General features: G+C 40.2%; 1 protein-coding gene and 1 non-coding gene across 6 annotated transcripts in view; both read right to left on the bottom strand.

The window, feature by feature from the left end:
• CTNNA2 (catenin alpha 2) overlaps positions 1-19,655 on the bottom strand; it is a 1,323,879-nt gene that overhangs the window by 517,814 nt on the left and 786,410 nt on the right. The gene's annotated exons all lie outside the window — the stretch shown is intronic.
• On the bottom strand, positions 17,454-17,560 carry LOC122704081. Its single transcript, XR_006343714.1, has one exon. It is a non-coding gene; the product is annotated as a U6 spliceosomal RNA (small nuclear RNA).

The following is a 19,655-nucleotide window of genomic DNA, read 5'->3' as shown; positions in this document are numbered from 1 at the left end:
CTAAATTAAAAAGACTGAGCTGAGAGTCACCTTTTCACTGTCAATGAGAAAGAAGCTACAAGACAAAACTAAAGTATGGAAAAGTTAGGCAAAGATTTTTCTGGTACTTTGGATATCCCTCAATCTGTGCGAATGCTCATTTCAAATGAAAATATACATAAAGGCAGGTCCTCCAAAGACCTCTTCTTGTCCACAGACTTTCAGGTCAGTTTTGGTCTCAAAACTCAGAATACTAAAATTACATTTTGTTTAGACTGCTCTTCTATCTAACATGTCCTTGATTCAAGCAAGGCTTGCAAATCACTGAAACTGCTCTGCCACATGAAACTATGATTCTATATTACACGGTCTCACCGGCATAAAAAATGCTAGAATAACTTTGAAGCACTGAGCACTATGATGGCACATAACACATGTTTAAATGTTAGTATTATCATCATTAGCTTTTTATCACACTTACTGAATATAAAATACATAACCAAAAATGAATATATATATATGTCAGTGACACATTAAAACTAATGAGTCTGATTTCCTCATAAATGTACAGAATGTACAAAAGCAGTGAGCATCATTGCCTTTAAAAAAATCACCTTCAACAACTCTACACTTTTTTCATGAAGCTACCACCAGTCAATGTTTTTTGTATAACTTCCTTTTGAATTTTGCTCAAATAGTAAAGTTCAATTTTCTTATCCATCTGACTCAACATAATTTGCTTTGAATGATCCTTGGTTGTTTCAAAAAGGCTCACAAATTGATGATTTGCTATCACTGAAGATTTCCCCAGCATCAGGGTGATGGGAAGACCCCGATGCTGGAAAAGACTGAAGAACAAAAGGAGAAGAGGGTGGCACAGGATGAGATGGCTAGATGGCATCATCGATTCAATGGACATGAGCTTGGGCAAACTTCAGGAGACAGTGAGGGACAGGGAGGCCTGGCATGCTGCAGGACGTGGAGTTTGAAAGAGTTAGACACAACTTGGTGACCCAACAACAACAGCAAGCTTCTTCCAAAGATAGCCCATGCAATATTTTTACACACAAACCCATACACACACACAGCACACATTTCCAACGCTCATTTATTAATCGCAAGGTTAATCTAAGACAGATACAAAATTGTATTGATGTTTAAAAAGCTAAGCAAAGGGAAAAATGAAACAACAATCATATTTATATCAAGTGATTTACTCTTGCAAATACATAGGGAGTTAAAGCCATAAGTTATTTCGTATCTGAATGATAATATACAATGTGTTTTGGCAGATTAAATATTACCAACAGCATCAGGCTGCGGTGAGCAACTGACAAATGCTTATTGCATTAAATTAAACTTACTTGTCTGAAGCTGCAGTGAACAGAAGGCTGGCTTTCAAGTTTACCTTCCTTCTAAGTACAGAGAAGGCTCATTAAAAGAAAATGTCATCCATAGAAATCTGAATTTATCAGAGAGGAAAATTAGGTGAAGAATCTTTTTTTTACACAGTACTTTCATGGTTTTGGTGTGTTTGCTTTTCATTTGCCAAAAACAACTATGATTAGGGGAAAAAAAAAAGATGGCTAATATCTCTGCCATGGGAAAAGCACACCACGCACAGAGTCAGGGAAGACCATGTTCTGACACTTCTTTAGTTTTTTTTGGGGGGCCACAGTTTCCCTATCGGTAAAATGAGAACGTTTCAGGCACGCTAATCAAGGTCAGTGCTACTCATTTTTGGCACGTGGTAGAGTATGTGTGTGTGTAAGGAGGAGAGGGTGTTGGCATTTCTGGATGAACAATGTGGATTCTACTGGCCTTGCCCAATTCCTGGAACATCATTCAATTTGTAGTCTATGTAAGGGTGCCCCCTGGAGTTAAGAGAGGGAGCAGCAGTGAAGTTAGGAATGATAAACACCATACAGTGTGATAACAGACCTGTACAAGAAATTATCCCAACAAAGTGCCAACTTTTCCCTCTCTGAAACGTTTGATTTTCTAAGGCATCCTCTAACCTCACACTTCAGGTTCTAAGGCATAATGCCTTTGGGTCAAAGTGTCTCCCATATCAATTCTAGGAGTAGTGACACGGATATTTTTCTTATTTGCCCCAACACACCAAACTCCTACTATCTTAGGACTTTTTCACTTATTGTTTCTTCTGCCTGAAGCTTATCACTCCCATTTTCATGGAGTTGACTCTGTCTCACCTGAAAGTCCAGCTAAAACACACCTCCTCAGAAAAGACTGCTCTGTTAACCCACTCCTTCCCCAAAGCCAGTTTCTACCTAAACCTCATTTTCTATCATACTGTCTGATTTTCCTTTCTTTATTAAATTTATTGTGATCTTTATGTTCTCACGTATGTGTTTATGTTTTTCCTTGTCCTTTCTGAAAAAAGTGAGAAAGTGAAAGTGTTAGCTGCTTAGTCAAGTCCGACTCTTTGAGACCCCATGGACTGTAGCCCACCAAGCTCCTCTGTTCATGGAATTCTCGAGGCATAAATACCAGAGTGGGTTGCCATTCCCTTCTCCAAGATATCTTCCCAACAAACCCAGGTCTCCTGCATTGGAGGCAGATTCTTTACCACTGAGTCACCAAGGAATCCACCTCTGAGCACAATCCCTAATACAGGGCCAGGCATATGGAGCTGCTCCATAAATATTTATTGAAGGAATGAATAAGTGAGTGACAGACTGAATTTCAACACAAATTTTTAGCACATGATTTTAAATATTTAGATATATTAATTTGTTTAAATGAAAGGCACAGGGTGAGGCACTTAGGATATAAGTGAGAAAAAAACTGATGTATAGCTTGCTCAAGTAGATCTTCCAGTACAGGAATGGATAGACATTATCAACCATACAATCAAACTAATAAATTTAAGATTTAACTCTGAAAAGTGCAGTAAGGTAGAAGTAGCTCCCACTGAGAGAGCAGATAATGGAGCATTTGAACTGGATAGAGTGACCAGAGAATGGTTGAAATGAGATCCAAAGAGTATTCCAGACACAGGGAACAGTGTTCAAATGCCCCACAGCCTGAAAGAGTAGATTGAGACCTGGAAAAAAGCCAGCCTCGCTGCCGCAGAAAGAATAAAGGGAAGCCAGAGATAAAGTCAGGCTTGAGAAGGAGAGAGAAGTTGGACATGCCAGGACTCTGAAAGTCACATCAAGGGCTTTCATCTTTATCCTAAACACCATGGTAAGCTAGTAACACCCTGAAAACCATGGGACACCGATGATACATTAGAAGCAGTGAGGATGAATGGAGGGGAGGGTGTGTGTTTTCTACAGTCAGATACACATTAAGAAAGACACCAGAGTGGTTACTAATAGAGTAGATGGGAGGCTATTGCTGTGATCCACATCCTATGTGATGTAATGTGTATATGGTTGATGCTGATATAAAGAGAACTAAAATCAGTTAAGATTATTCCCTACAAAGCAATGTAGGGAATAAGATCCAGGGACTGGGTAGTGCAAATAATATAGAAGGTAAAAGAGTAAACTTTTGTAAACACAAGTTGCCATTTTTTTGAGAGAGAGAAAGGAGGAGGGAAACGGGGTGGGGTGTAGAGAAAGTGCAAAGGTGCGGCAAATTAGAGGTGAGTGTGCCAAGATAAATGAATTTGGTTGGGACATATTTAGTGTGGAGTACCTTTGAAACATTCAAGATCAGCATCAGTGACTTTTGTATAGGTGCTCAGAAGAGCAATCTGGCCAGGGATGTGTGTTTATGAGTTATCTGCTTGCACAGAGCTGGCAATTACAGGGCAATGATGGCATAAGCTAGGATTGTATAGATGAGCTCAGTTTATGGAAGAAATGGCCCAGAGTGCAGGAAGAACAGCCCATGGAGGACAGCTCAGAGGAAGGGGTCCCAAATAACGTGGAACAGCATGAGTCCCCTGAATGCATCACATCACAAGGGTATGGATAGGTGGGCCCCACCATCAAGATTTGTTCAGTTTACAATTTTGTTAATTTCTCTCTTCAAAATTAATACCTCCACCCCTTTCAAAAAATCATGTAAGGTAATCTGGGTGGAAAAATCAGTGTATATGTGGGAATTAGAGAGAGGCTGGGGAGACTAAATTCCTAATATATTTGATAAGGCATCAAGAGTTCCACTTTCTTAATTTCCTTTCTTCTCTGAAACCATGTTTGGCTTTAGTCCCGAGGACAGAAACTTTCTAATTGCATAGTGCAAGCCAGTTATTGTGCTGCAGCTCCAACTTCACCCTTCACTAGTTGTTGTGCTCTGGTGAGATGGGCCCTTTAGCATTTCTTCTTTGCGATAATACACAGGATGTTGCATTATGTCAGAAGAGGGCGCTGGAGAGACACTGCAGAAGGAAGGGCCTTTTCTCCCTGTTTCTGCTGTGGTTTTCTCTTTTCTTCTTTCCTACTGGAGGGTATCCAGTGGCACATACATTCCCCTATTATGCTCAGGACCGACCCCAGTCTAGTGACCACCTTACTGCAGTCTGTCCTATGCAGAAACCACTGACAACTGATTTCCAGCACTTCATGCACCAATATCCATCAGCTTGTACCCTGGGAGGGTATTTCTGCCCAGAAACTGTGGACCAGCTCTGGTTGAGGGAAATCCATATATTTTTTTTTGCCATCCAATGGAGAGCAACCACACTTTTCCAATGAAATCTGAATCCAAACTTTGTGGACAAGGTCTTTCTTTCTGTGTTTATTCCTCCCTTGCATACTCTCTCTCATCCCTAAAGTCTTCTTTAGAGTTCTCTTTATACCATTGCAATCACTCCCCTCTTATAAATAATAATTCATTAAATGTCCCCTGCTCAAGTGAACTGTGTTTTTGTCTCCCAGTTGAACTCTTACTAATACAGCTACATGTTCAAATTTACCAATATGTTTGCCAAGCCATTTAATCTTTGTAATAGTCTTATGAAGTGGGTGTATTCATTTCAGACATGAAAACTCTTTGGACCAGTTTTATCATTAATTCAATAAATATCTACTGAGTGGCAAACATGGACCCAAAGAACTGCTGTGACTAAAAGTCAAATGGCTGAGATAGAGCCAGAATCAAGGAGTCCAAGTTTCTATTACACACGTAGGGTAACAGTAAGTATGTTGGTGGCATAACAGTGTTCGAAAAACTTCAGGGCACTTCCTCTCAAATTTTAACATGCATACAAATTACCTGTCTAAGCACAGATTCTGATTCGTTGGTTACTGTGGGTTGAACTGTGTCCCCCCAGATTCATACTGAAGTATTAACCCCCAGAGCCTTAGACAATGACCTCACGTGGAGACAGGGTTATTGCTGATGTAATTAGTTAAGGTGAAGCCACCCTGGAGTAAGGTTTAGACCCCTCAACCAAGGTGACTAGAATCCTTACAATAATCGTGCCACATGAAGAGAGATACCCGCCACAGAGAGAATGCCATGGAAACATGAAGGCAGAGATCAGGGTGATGCATACAAGCCAAGCAGTGCTGAAGACTGCCATCATAGCACCAGAAGCTAAGAGAAAGGCATGGTATCGACCCAACTTCAAAAATGACAGAAGAAACCAGCTCAAACACCTTGATCGTAAACTTGTAGCCTTAGGACTATGAGGCTACACATTTCTGTTGTTGAAGCCACCCAGTTTGTGGTATTCTGTGAAGGCAAAGTACCTAGGAAACTAGTACAGTGGGTCCAAGGTGTGGTCTGAGATTCTGAATTTCTAACAACCTCCCAGACGATGCTGATAATATCAGTCTTTGGAGCACACTCTGAGTAGCAAGGAGAGAGCATATAAGAGAAATGCCACTGTGCCTGCCACCTCCTCCTCTTTCTGGCGAACACGTACTCTTTCTATAAAGTACCAGCTAAAGGGGCTGATGGACATGAGTTTGAGCAAACTCTGGGAGAGAGTGAAGGACAGGAAAGCCTGGTGCCCTGCAGTCCATGGGGTCACAAAGAGTCAGACAGGACTTAGCAACAACAACAAAAAGAGGACTAACCCCATCGTCTGGCCACTGGCTCAGAACCTGTATAACCTGACTCAGAACAGTGAAAGAACTTTCTAGTCAGCAGTGGAGGAAGAAATTACAGGGTTTAAAGTAAGGGTGAAGCCCAAGACAGTTCATCTACAAGGGGGATAATTAAAGGGAATAACCAGTTAATAGTTGGGGTCAAGAAAAAACACACGTACAGATGTATCCAAGCTCACTTCAGTACAAGAGGTGAGAGATCTGTAAACTCTAGCTGCAGGGGCCCCTTGAGGAGCACCAGACATGGAAGCAACTCCTGCCACAATCGTGTGGGGCCTGATCCTGCTACGCCTGCCTTCAGGCTTCCATGGTTCTCTCTTGCTGTTTTATGTGGACTCTCATGATGCTCCCTCTTTTCTTTTCTTTTTTAAGGGCTTCCCTGGTGACAGCTGGTAAAGAATCTGCCTGCAATGTGGGAGACCTGGATTCGATCCCTAGGTTGGGAAGATCCCCTGGAAAAGGGAACCACTACCCACTCCAAATTGATCCCTGGGTTGGGAAGATCCTCTGGAGAAGGGAATGGCTACCCACTCCAGTATTCTGGCTTGGAGAATTCCATGGACTGAATAGTCCATGGGGTTGCAAAGAGTCAGACAGGACTGAGAGACTTTCACTTCACTTATCTTTAATTGGAGGATAACTGCTTTACAATGTTGTGCTCATTTCTGCCATCCAACAATGCGAATCAGTCGAAAGTATACATATGTCTCCTCCTTCTTGAGCCTCCTTCCCACTACTACCCCCCATCCCACCCCTCTAGGCTGTCACAGAGAACAGACAGAGCTCTCTGTCTCACCAGCTATCAGTTTTACACATCTTAGTGTATATATTTCAATGCTTCTCTCTCAATTTGTCATACCCTCTCCTCCCCGCTGATGTGTGCTTCCTCTTTTCTTTCACTATTTGCAATTAAATGTTCCATTAGAATACATGGGGTTTCCCAGGTGGTGCTAGTGGTAAAAAAAAAAATCCACCTTCCAATGCGGGTAAGAGATGCAGGGTTGATCCCTGGGTTGGGAAAATCCCCTGGAGAAAGCAATGGCAAGCCACTCGAGTATTCTTGTCTGGAAAATCCCCTGGGCCGGAGGAGCCTGGCAGGCTACAATCCATGGAGTTGCAAAGAATTGGACCCGGCTGAGCGTCTGAGCACACAGCACACATTAGAAGCCATAAAAAAAACCTGTAAAACTGAACATATCTGCCTCCTACCATCTGGCCCCTCTAGCAGAGACTCTAGTGGTCTCCTATTAGTCATACTCTTCTTTTTCCTTTTTACAAATCTTATTGGGACATAACATCTCCCAGCTGGAGAATACATTTCCCAACACCCTCTGCATGCGTAGCCATAGACAAAGTTTGGAGCAATGATGATGTGCAGAATTTCAGGGTCATATCCTCACAGACAGAACTTGCCCCAAACTTCCTTTTCCTCCATTCCCACAGCCAGGAAATGGCAACAAGAGCAACACACATTGAACCCATGATGAAAGCCACATGGGGGAAGGCACATCACACCTACCAGGCCTGGGTCCCTGGAGCATAGATGTCACCCTGCCCAAGATCGCTCACTAAGCTCTGAGTTGTCACATATTTTGGAGGCTTCTCTGTTAATGGCATCTTAACATATGTCCTAAATAAATCACTGAAACCTTTTCACTGATGCTGTGCTTTTAAGGAAGGCTGCTCTCTTAATTCTAAGCCACGGTCTGCCAGCTCCATTCAGCTTTATTGGAGGTTCATCGGCGAGGCAGTGATGTGTCTGTGTCCATGCCCTGCCAGAACAGCAGCAGCCTCAATTTTAGCCAGGGCTGCAGGGTTACTCTCAGGAATTACCAGAAGGCGCTAGTGGAAAAGAACCTGCTTACCAGTGCAGGAGACAGAAAAGATGTGGGTTCGACCCCTGGGTTGGGAAGATCCCCTGGAGGAGGGCACGGTAACCCACTCCAGTATTCTTGCCTGGACATGGCAGGCAAGATCCTCAGAATCCCCATGGACAGAGGAGCCCGGTGGGCTGTGGTCCATAGGGTCTCAAAGAGTTGGACACAGCTGAAGTGAATGAGCATGCAAGGTTGCTTCCAGTCACTGTGTGGGCCTCGGTCACTACAATGCCTGAACTGAGACAGCCCTTGACCAAATTCAGAGCCAGTGTCAGTTTATCCGTGTCTATGCACAGGTGAACACAAAGCAGAGATAAGCCTGGGACAAAAGCAAACATAAGTGCTGCGTAATTAGGAAGAATTTCAAATAATAAGAAATATATATCTCCTCTTAAGAACTCATATATGTTCAGCCAGCAGTAGCTGCTCAGTAGTGTCCGACTCTTTGCCACCCCATAGACTGTAGCCCACCAGGCTCCTCTGTCCATGGAATTCTCCAGGCAAGAGTACTGGAGTGGGTAGCCGTGCAAGTCTCCTGTTAATCACTGTTATCGATTGACTGACTTATATTAACAGAAATCCCAAAGAATTCAGAGCAGTCAGCGAGAGCACTGCAATGTATTAAATACTTTTCCTTGTTTGGGCAGATATCACAGGTCTACTTTATAGAAAGAGAAATGGATAGATAGGAAGGTTCGACACTTCCAGTGTGTAGAGCAGTTCAATGCCCGAGTGCAGCCTTCTATCTACTCAACAGACATTTCTTCACCATCCAGTCAGTGCTTATTTATTCTCACAGTTTATTAAAATAGTCAACAAATGCGTATGTGGCTTGCCTGTTACTGAAGGTCAAACGGGCCCACGACAAACTCAGGGCTTCAACTTCTGGTTGCATTTTCTGACATTTACTTATTCTTCCATCTGGTGGACATTTACTAAACACTTGCTATGCAGGCCTGATACACCCAGTAATGGGTTTTGAACCAGGAGCTCATAGACTCGTTGTGAAACACTGAAAGCAGGTTGTAATACAGCATGGTAACCTCCTAAGTCTGGAGTCAATCTGACTTCAGTTTACCAGCATCTACTTAGGGCAGTTGTCTGAGCAGCCTGGGCTTCAGTGACCAAGCTCACCCACATACCTATTTCACATCCACACCACAGGACACCAGACAGGGTGGTGGTGTGGGGAGAAGAAGAGATGCTTACAAAGGAGAAATATGAACAGGCTCTTGTCATAAAAAATCTCAAAGTGTTCAGCCTCCTCATGGCAGGCTAGTTGTCATTTTGATATATGAAGGGCACACTCTCCCACACACATGTTAGAAGCAGTCAGAAGCAAGAAGACTTGGAAATGCATCACAAGAAGAAAAATGAAAACAAGTCAGTTAAGTACAGAAAATATAAATGAGGAATGTAAAGGAGAAGTGTTATTTTGAAATGGATTGGCTTTACTTGAGAAAGGGAAGCAATTATTTTCTGAGTTCAGGCTCACACGCTTCCTCATTTAGCTGTTCCATTCCCGTGTCAGGCAGGTATTGTTAACTCTGATTACAGAGGAAGAAGCCAAGGTTTGGAAAGGTTAATAATGTCACCGAAGGTCAGTCATATAAGCGGCAGATCCAGAATGAGAAGTTATAACTGTCTGTCCTCCAAACCCATGCATCCTGTACTATATGACTCCATATGTCTGATAGCATGCAAGAGCAGAAACAGCTTACAACCAAGCTGCCAGGAAACCAGAGAGGAAGCAAGGGCTGAGCCTTAGCTGGGCAGAGATCATGTGGGCAACAGAAGGAAGGTACCAGAAAGTCAGAAAGCATCCTTCAGACTAGCATCTTCCAATCATAGGATATAGGCCCACAGAAATAGGCTTCTGGGTCCATAGCTGCAGTGGGGGTGATCACAGGCCAGACCCTCACATTTTCAGGACCCTGAAAAGAGCAAATGTGGGAATACAAATATAATATTTTAAACTAATGAAATGTTATAAATCAATCAAACAAACTGTTAAATAAGATATATTATATTCTCTTTTCTTAACAATTACAGCTTGATATCAGCTGGGAAGGCCAGGTTCTAACTTGGAACTTCCTCAACCTGTCAAAGTGCCATCCTTGGAGAGTTAGCCTGGGACCAGGTCCCTCACCCACTGCTTTCCTTCTCTTTCTATCCCCAGTCCCAGAGCACAGCCCATCAAGGGGCTCTGTGCTCATGTCCGTGGACATCTAGCCCCAGTGTCTGAGCTCCAACCACATGACCAGAAGTGACTATTTCTGGAGGCCCTAAAGAGACAAAGCACTACTATGTATCTGGCTCCAGGCAAGAGACCTCAGGGACCCCAAAAGCAGACTTGGGGCCATCTGGACAGTCAATTCAAAAGTCTTGGGACCTACAGTGCAGTGCAGAATGGGGAAGCAGGTCCCCAAAGATCAGATCTTCTCACCCTGTGGATAATGGAGAGGAGCACAGACAGGAGGGCCACAGCAAGGCCTCACATGCCCAAGGCAGGGCCCCTCCTCCCTGAGTCTAAGGTCCTTTCCAGGAAAGCCACTCTTCTATCCACAAAGGAAGGAGGAAATGTGGATTGTGGGGACAAACTGGATTGGAAATGTTCTAGATCATCAGTTCTCATCCCCTCTATACATTCAAACCACCTAAGAAGTGAAGTCACTCAGTTGTGTCCGACTCTTTGCAACCCCATGGACTGTAGCCTATCAGGCTCCTTTGTCCATGGGAATTTCCAGGCAAGAATACTGGAGTGGGTTGCCATTTCCTTCTCTAGGAGATCTTCCCAGCCCAAGGATTGAACCCAGGTCTTCCGCATTGCAGGCAGAAGCTTTACCGTCTGAGTCAACCACCTAAGGAGGTATTAAAAACAAAACAAAACAAAACAAACAAACAAAAAAACATACACTGGGCCCCTCACTTAGAAAACTGCTTTACTTTGATGGGACTGGGAATTGCATAATTACGAAGCTATTCAAAGGATTTCAATATGTAACTAAGATTTCATCACTCTCACTGAGATAAAAGAAGATGCTGTGCAGCCTGAAAACAACTTACCCTACCCTCAACACATACATGTTGGCAAAACTTTGATGGTTCCCTAAGGAGGAGGGTGAGAACGAGAGGAAGATGATCAGGAAGAGGAGAGGAGAAGGAGGCCCAGAGCACAGGCAAGACACTGGGGCAGGGCTCTGTCCATGTATCTGATGCCCTAGCACTTATCTAAGAGTGATTTCTTTGGGCAGCTCAGGGCCCAGATTAGTTCATTTACTTTTCATGGATGTTCTCTTTCTCGCAAACTACCTCCCATATACTTGCACCTCAGTGCGGGTCACCTATTTCAAACTACTGGCTTTCTGTTCATGTCACAGCCTGGACCTTCCTTTCTTGAGACCTGAGAAGCTATAGTAGGAGAGGCAAGGAGAGCAGAAGACAGACACCTTTGCCCCTTCCTCCCATACTATGCTGAGCCATCCTTGTTCTGCTATAGACTGAACATCTGTCCTGTTGCCCTCCCCAAATTCATATGTTGAAACAACCCCCAATGTGATGGTATTTGGAGGTGGGGCCTTTGGCATGTGATTAGGTCATGCGGGTGGAGTCTTTATGAAAGGGATAGCTTCTCTTATAAAAGAGGCACCAGAGAAATAAATCCCCGCCCCTTTCCACCATGTGAGAACACAGTGAGAAGCAGCTGTCTATGAACCAGGAAATGGGCTCATCACACACTTAATCTTCCAACACCTTGATCATGGACTTCCCAGCCTTCAGAACTATGAGGAATATGTTTTTGTTGTTTATGAGCCATCCAATCCATGGTGTTATATGATAGCAGCTTGAATGGATTAAGATACCTGCCCTGATTGCTTTTCTATGATGTCTATCCAGGTAATGGAATAAACATATATACATCCATTTCTTGCTTCTCTGCCAAGGTATTGCTTTTGTGTCATCAAGGGAAGACTAGTTATTTACTAAAAATAAAAAAGTGGACAAAAATGTTTTGGCCATTTAAGCACATAAATCTATACTGATTAATGCTTTCCTCACAAACAGCCACAGACCCCCTAGTCATGTCTATCAGTGTTATTAAAGCACAGTTTTTGAAAGAATCTACTAGAAACTTCAGCTACAATCACATATTAGCTATTTTCTTTTCAGGAATTTTTTTCTCCAATAGCTGGAGGTAAAACTCAATCTTTATATGTAAATGAAATTATAAGATGAATATCAAGCACTATAACTCATTCTGGATCAACAGTCAAGAAAAATTCTAAGTACAGTCAGAGAAAAATATCTACCTTTATCTCTCCTTTAGGCTGAAGGTCTAGACAGATATTTCAATTAAGTAAACTTTGTTCTGAACAAATGACCTTCAAATATGGATATGTATACCCCTTTGGTCCACAGTCAAGGACAATTCCATATGCTCATTATTCATCTTCACCCTTTCTCAAAATTGATTACCCTAAGAATATGTATCTTTTCACAATACTCTTTCCACTCTTTAGCTAACCTAAATATCATTATCTTTTTGTCTTAAGAATAGAAAGACCTCCACGCACCAAAGGAATAAATCTACTGTTTTCCAGGAAGTTCCCAAAGCTCCCATTTATAACTAATCAAGATATATTCCTTTCTTTTTCTGCCTTCTGCATATTTCCTTGAAACATGAAGCTTGGCATTACAAAGGTTATTTTGTCCCCTGCTTGAAATGCCAAAACCATTAGAGTGATATGTATTCTTTTAAATGTAATGAATGTTTGCAGGGCTATCATACATATTCACATTTTTTTAATAATATTGGATGAAATTGTAAATCTACATAATTCCTTTCAAAATTAGCACACTTTATTTAAAACATAATTAAAAACCTATTGTCAAATAATAACATCAAATATTTATTCCAATTACCATAATTCCCATTATTTCACTGTGTAAGAAGTTTTATATTTGCAAGCTTCTAATAAGAATAAAAATCACATGTAAATGTTGTTTAAAATATTTAGTTATTAACCTAAAAAATGTGTGATAGAGGATTCTTCTAGGAGGATATAGTACTTACATGTTTCTCTATTGCTCCTTGTCAAAAAAAAAAACAAACTAAAATTTATGGACATCAGTTATCAAATATATGATAGAACACTGTAAAAATTAGGAAGAGGGCAGACCAGCAAGGCCCTACAGGACTAGAAGAAGTACAGTGGCAAAGTCCCTGGGTCTCTTGTGTCTTATATCTTAGATCTGGACTTGAAGGAGCTGGCAAATATAAAACAAACAAACAAGCAAATAAACAAACAAAAAATAATGCATAGACCAAAAAAAAAAAAAAAAGTCCCAAGCAAAGTTCACTTTCTCTATCCAAAAGACCAGAGAGTGGGAGGCCTAACCTAGTAATATGGAAAATTGAAGACAAAAATACAGAACAAAACACTTTACTTGAGGCAAACACTAAATAGAAATTTGTGGCTCTGATCTATCTAGGTCAGTGAAGGTTAAGTGGGGAGTTGAGACCTATTCTCATATGAGGCTGGAATGAGTTCTCCAACACTCATGCCAAGGTAGTATCAGAGAAGGCCAAGTAGGAAGCCAGGACACTGATCTATGACCTGTCTCATATGACCTGTCTCAACACCCCACCCACAGTGGTCTTAGCGGAAAATACATTTGGAGTTTGGACTATTACTTTACCTGGCAATAGTGAGACATCCTCGCCTCTCCACTGAGGTGGTGTCAGAGAGGCTGTGGGGAGTCAGGTCCCTCCTGTTACTTAGCAGTAATGAGGTCATCCTCACTGAAGTGTCAGTGCAGACCACATGGGGAGCCAGAATTCCCCAAGCCTGCTCAGCAGTAATGGGGAGTCTTCCCCGAGAGGATACGGATAGAGGCTGAGAGGAAAATCTGGACTTCTGCTTCCACCTGGCGCTAACAATTGGCACCCTCAATTCCCCTCCTGGAGTGGTGTCTGAAAAGGCCAAGTAAAACAGAAAGTTTAATCAAGATCTAGATTCTCATAATTTTAAAATAATAATGTCCAAATGTCAACAGAAAATCACCTATACTAAGAACCAGGAGGATATCAAAGTAAAAAAGAAAGTCAATAGGTGGTAACAATGAATGGGTTCAGATGCACAACAGAGAACAGAAGAAAGAATAGGTGAAACAAAAGATGGAAAAAAATAGAATTAGCCAATGTAAACAACAGAGAAAAAAATAGACTCCCCCAAATAAAAATTAAAAGAGGCCCAGGAACCTTTGGAGTTATTTAAAAAGTTAATATTTGCTTGAGTCTATTGGACTCAGTTGGAGTCTGAGGAGAAAGATTGTGGGGTTAAGAAAGTACTCAGAGATAATAGCTGAAACTTCCAAACTTTGTTCAGAGATATAAACCTACAAGTTCAAGAAGTTGAGTAAGCCTCAAATATGATAAAAACCTAAGGAATGCAGACCAAGATTCACAATTATTATAATCCTAAAAAGGAAAAGTAAAAGAATCCTGAATGCAGCCAGGGGATGGGGAAGTTTGTTGCATAGTTGCTAAGTCGTGTCTGACTATTTTGTGACCCCATGGACCGTAGCCCATCAGGCTCCTCTGTTCATGGGCTTTCCCAGGCAAGAAAACTAGAGTGGGATGTCATTTCCTACTCCAGGGGATCTTCCTGATCCAGGGATCGAACCCGGATCCCCTGCATTGCCAGGTGAATTTTTTTTCCCACTGAGCCATCAAGGAAGCCATGGGAAACTTTACCAAAAGGGAAAAATCTATTCAGATAACAGCAGATTTCTCATCAGAAACCATGGAGATCAGAATGAAGTAAGTATCACAATTTTTTTTTCAAGTGTTGAAAATAGAGTTGTCAACCAGAATCCTATATCTAGTGAAAATAATCCTTTAAGAATGAAGAAGAAATCAAGACATGCTCAGTTGGAGATAAAGCAAGAGAGTTTGTCATCTACCCTAAAATAAGGGCTAAATATCTTAGACTATTAGGAAGGAAGAAAAATCATGGTAAGTAAACTATGGGTAAATACAATAAGCTTTTGTGTTACATAAAGGGAAGTAAGGTGTTTTAACTCATTTGAACTAATAAAATGGCAATGCCAGTAGAAATGATATAATAATCTGGAATTAACTAATGTGTAAATAATATGATGCTTAGAGCAATTATTAAAAATGCTATACAAATGGACATATTATAAATAAATGAAAATGAAATTCTTAAAAAATTCAAGGAACAAACAAAAAAAGCAGGAAAAAGAAAATAGAAAAGGCAAACAGAGAAAGCAAAGAGAAGGAAAGATATAGTGAACTTAAGTTCTAAAACTTAAGTGGTGGACTTAAGTACTAACTATTTTACACCACTCTGCAAGAGTGGAATAAAAAATATTACTTAACTATATGTTGTCTATGACAAACTCACTTCAAATATAATAACAGAAGTCATTTTAAAGTAATACTTTAGAAAATATTTATCATGTAAATATTAACCAATGAAAAACAAAAGTGGCTGTATCAATATTAGATAAAACAGACTTCAGAGTGAAGAAAATTACCAAAAACAGAGAATTGTTGTATCAAGGGTTAATCCACCAAAAAAAAAAAAAGTAATTCTAAATGTGTTTGTATTAAAAAACAGAGTTGCAAATTATGTGGAGCCAAAGCTGATGGAACTGAAAGAAGCAATTGACAAATCCACAATCATTGCTGGAGATTGCAACACCCTTTGCTCAACAATTGATACCGCAGCTAGGCAGGAAAATAAGCAAGACTATAGAAAAATGACACAATTCTAGCAATCAGCAGGATTTAATCAACATTTCTAGAACACTTCATCCAGCAATAGTAGAATGCACATTATTTTCAAGTGTGCCTAGAACATACACCAAGTTAGATCATATCTTGAGTTCCAAAACAAACCTTTACACATTTAAAAGAATCAAAATCATACAAAGTGTGTTCTCTGACTACAGTAGAATCCAACTAAAATTACTAACAGAATGAAAAGTGTGAAATATTCAAACACTTGGAAACTAAACAACACATTTTTGAATATAATGTATCAAAGCAAAAGTCTTAAGGAAAATTCTTGACCAAGATAGTTTCACTGTAGAATTTCACCAAACATTCAAAGAATAATTAAAACCAGTGCTACATATCTTTGTCCAGAAAACAGAAGGAAAGGGAACACTTCCAAGTTATTTTATGAAGCTAGTATTACTGACACCAAAATAAGACAAGGAAGTAGAAGAAAACTGTAAAGAATATCCATCATTAATACAAGCAAAAATACTTAACAAAGACAGTAGTTCTCCCTTATGCATGGGCTCACTTTCTGCTGTTTCAGTTATCCATGGTCAATTGCAGTCTGAAAATAGTAAATGGAAAATTTCAGAAATATACAATTTATAAGTTTTAAATTTGCACACCATTCTGAGTACTGTGATGAAATCTTATGGCATCTAGCTCCATCCTGCCTGGGAAGTGAATCCTCTCTTTTTCCATTCTGAGTATCTTTGAAGTCCTTTTGGCTATCAGGTCGACTGTCACGGTATTACAGTGTTTGTGTTCCAGCAACCCTGATTTTACTTAATAATGGTACCAAAGCACAAGAGTAATGATGCTGGCAATTCAGATATGTCAAAGAGAAGCCATAAAGTGCTTCACTTAGGTGAAAAGGTGAAAGTTCTGAACTTAATAAGAAAAGAAAAGAAAAAAAAAAAAAGAATGCTAAAGTTGTTAAGATCTACAGTAAGAATGAATCCTTCATCTGTGAAATTATGAAGGAAAAATAAATTCCTGCTAGCTTTGCTGTCACACTTCAAACTTATAAAAATTATTGCCGCAGTATATGATCAATGCTTAGTTAAGATGGAAACGACATTAAATTTGAACAATGAAACATTTTGAGAGAGAAAGAAAGAAAGACCACATTTACATAACATTTATTATAGTGAGTGTGTACTGTTGCTCAGTTGTATCCGACTCTTTGTGACCTATGCAATGTAGCTCCTCAGGCATGGGATTCTCTAGGCAAGAATACTGGAGTGGGCTGACATTTCCTCCTCCAATAGTATATTGTTATAAATGTTCTATTCTGTTGTTATTGCTAATTTTTCTGTGCCTAATTTATAGGTTAAATTTTATCATAGGTAGGTATACAAAGAAAGCATCTTTTAATATCATGGCTGCAGTCACCATCTGATTTTGGAGCCCCGCAAAATAAAGTCTCTCACTGTTTCCATTGTTTCCTCATTTATTTGCCATGAAGCAATGGGACCAGATGCCATGATCTTAGTTTTCTGAATGTTGAGTTTTTTTTTTTTTTTTTAATTTTTTTATTAGTTGGAGGCTAATTACTTCACAACATTTCAGTGGGTTTTGTCATACATTGATATGAATCAGCCATAGATTTACACTTATTCCCCATCCCGATCCCCCCTCCCATCTCCCTCTCCACCCGATTCCTCTGGGTCTTCCCAGTGTACCAGGCCCGAGCACTTGTCTCATGCATCCCACCTGGGCTGGTGATCTGTTTCACCATAGATAGTATACATGCAAAAAAATATGGAACGCTTCACGAATTTGCGTGTCATCCTTGCGCAGGGGCCATGCTAATCTTCTCTGTATCGTTCTAATTTTAGTATATGTGCTGCCGAAGCGAGCACTGAATGTTGAGTTTTAAGCCAACTTTTTCACTCTCTTTTGCTTTCATCAAGAGGCTATTTATTTCTTCTTTGCTTTCTACCATAAGGGTGGTGTCATCTGCATATCTGAGGTAATTGATATTTCTCCCAGCAATCTTGATTCCAGCTTGTGCTTCTTCCAGCCCAGCATTTCGCATGATGTACTCAGCACAGAAGTTCAATAAGCAGGGTGACAATACACAGCCTTGACGTACTCCCTTCCCTATTTGGAACCAGTCTGTTGTTCCATGTCCAGTGCTAACTGTTGCTTCTTGACCTGCATACAGATTTCTCAGGAGGCAGTTCAGGTGGTCAGCTATGACCAACCAAGACAGCATATTAAAAAGCAGAGACATTACTTTACCAACAAAGATCCGTCTAGTCAAAGCTATGGTTTTTTCTAGTAGTCTTGTATGGATGTGAGAGTTGGACCATAAAGAAAGCACTGAAGAATTGATGCTTTTGAACTGTGGTACTTGAGAAGACTCTTGAGAGTCCCTTGGATAGCAAGGAGATCCAACCAGTCCTAAAGGAAATAAATCCTGAATATTCATTGGAAGGGCTAATGCTGAAGCTGAAACTTCAGTACTTTGGCCACCTGATGTGAAGAACTGACTCAGTGGAAAAGACCCTGATGCTGGGAAAGATTGATGGTGGGAGGAGAATGGGACAACAGAGGATGAGATGGTTGGATGGTATCACCAACGTGATGGACATAAGTTTGAGTAGGCTCCTGGAGTTGGTGATGGATAGGGAAGCCTGGTGTGCTGCAGTCCATTGGGTCACAAAGAGTTGGACATGAGTGAGAGACTGAACTGAACTGAACTGATACACAGAAAAACACACAGTATATTTGGGCTTTGGTACTATCTGCAGTTTCAAACATCCACTGCAGGCCTTGGAATGTATCCCCTGCAAGATTAAGGGGGGACTTCTGTATTATCAAATATATTTCAGCAACATACAAAAATGTATAATGAAAATATATATGCAATAACCAAGTGGAGTTTATTCCAGGGATATAAGGTTGACTTAATATTTGGAAATCAATTAATGTAATCCACCATAATAACAAACTAAAGAAGAAAAAAAAATCACAAGATTATACCAAGATTAATCACATGCAGACAAAGCAACTGACAAGTACTAGGTTCATGATAAAAAACTTTCAGAAAAAGAATAGAGAGGAACTTCCTCAACTGGATAGAGTATCTACAAAAAGCCTACATCTAACATTATACTTAATGTTGAAAGATTGAATACATTTTTTCTATAAGATTGGGAAGTAAGGATGTCTATTTTGACCACTCTTATTCAATATAGTGCTGAATGTTCTAGCCAGTTCATTAAGGCAAGAAAAGAAAAGAAAAGGCATGCAGGTCAAAAAGAAAGAAACATCTATTTGCAGATGATATGACTGTCTACCTAGAAAATCCTAAATTATCTACAGGCATACTTCATTTTATTGTGCTTCACTTTATAGCACTTTGCAGATTATAGTATTTTTTATAGATTGAAGGTTTGTGGCAGCTCTGCCTTGAATAAGTTTATCTGTGCCATTTTTCCAACAGTATTTTCTTGCTTTGTGTCTCTGTGTTACATATTGGTATTTCTCACAATATTTTCAGCTTTTCACTATTATTATATTTGTTATGGTGATATGTGGTCAGAGATCTTTGATGTTACCCTTATGACTTACTGAAGGCCCAGATGATGGTTAGAAATTTTTTTTTTCAATAAAGTGTTTTTAAATTAAGTTATGTGCATTTCTTTAGACATATGATATTGCACACTTAATGGATTATAGTATAGTGTAAACACGACTTTTACATGCACTGGGAAAACAAACAAAAAAAATGTGACTAGGTTTATTGCAATATTTGCTTTATTGTGGTGGTCTGGAGCCAAAGCCCCGATTTCTCTGAATAATTCCTATACAAAAAAATTCCTAGAACTAATAAGTGAGTTCAGAAAGGTTGTAGGACAAGACATACAAAAATTATATTTCTTATACTAGTGATAATCAGTAACTGAAATTAAAAATACTATTGGGGCAGGAGGAGAAGGGGATGACAGA

Source organism: Cervus elaphus, chromosome 11, assembly GCF_910594005.1.
Source record: "Cervus elaphus chromosome 11, mCerEla1.1, whole genome shotgun sequence".
NCBI classification, from domain to species: domain Eukaryota; kingdom Metazoa; phylum Chordata; class Mammalia; order Artiodactyla; family Cervidae; genus Cervus; species Cervus elaphus.
This window is presented reverse-complemented; position numbering and strand designations above follow the sequence as displayed.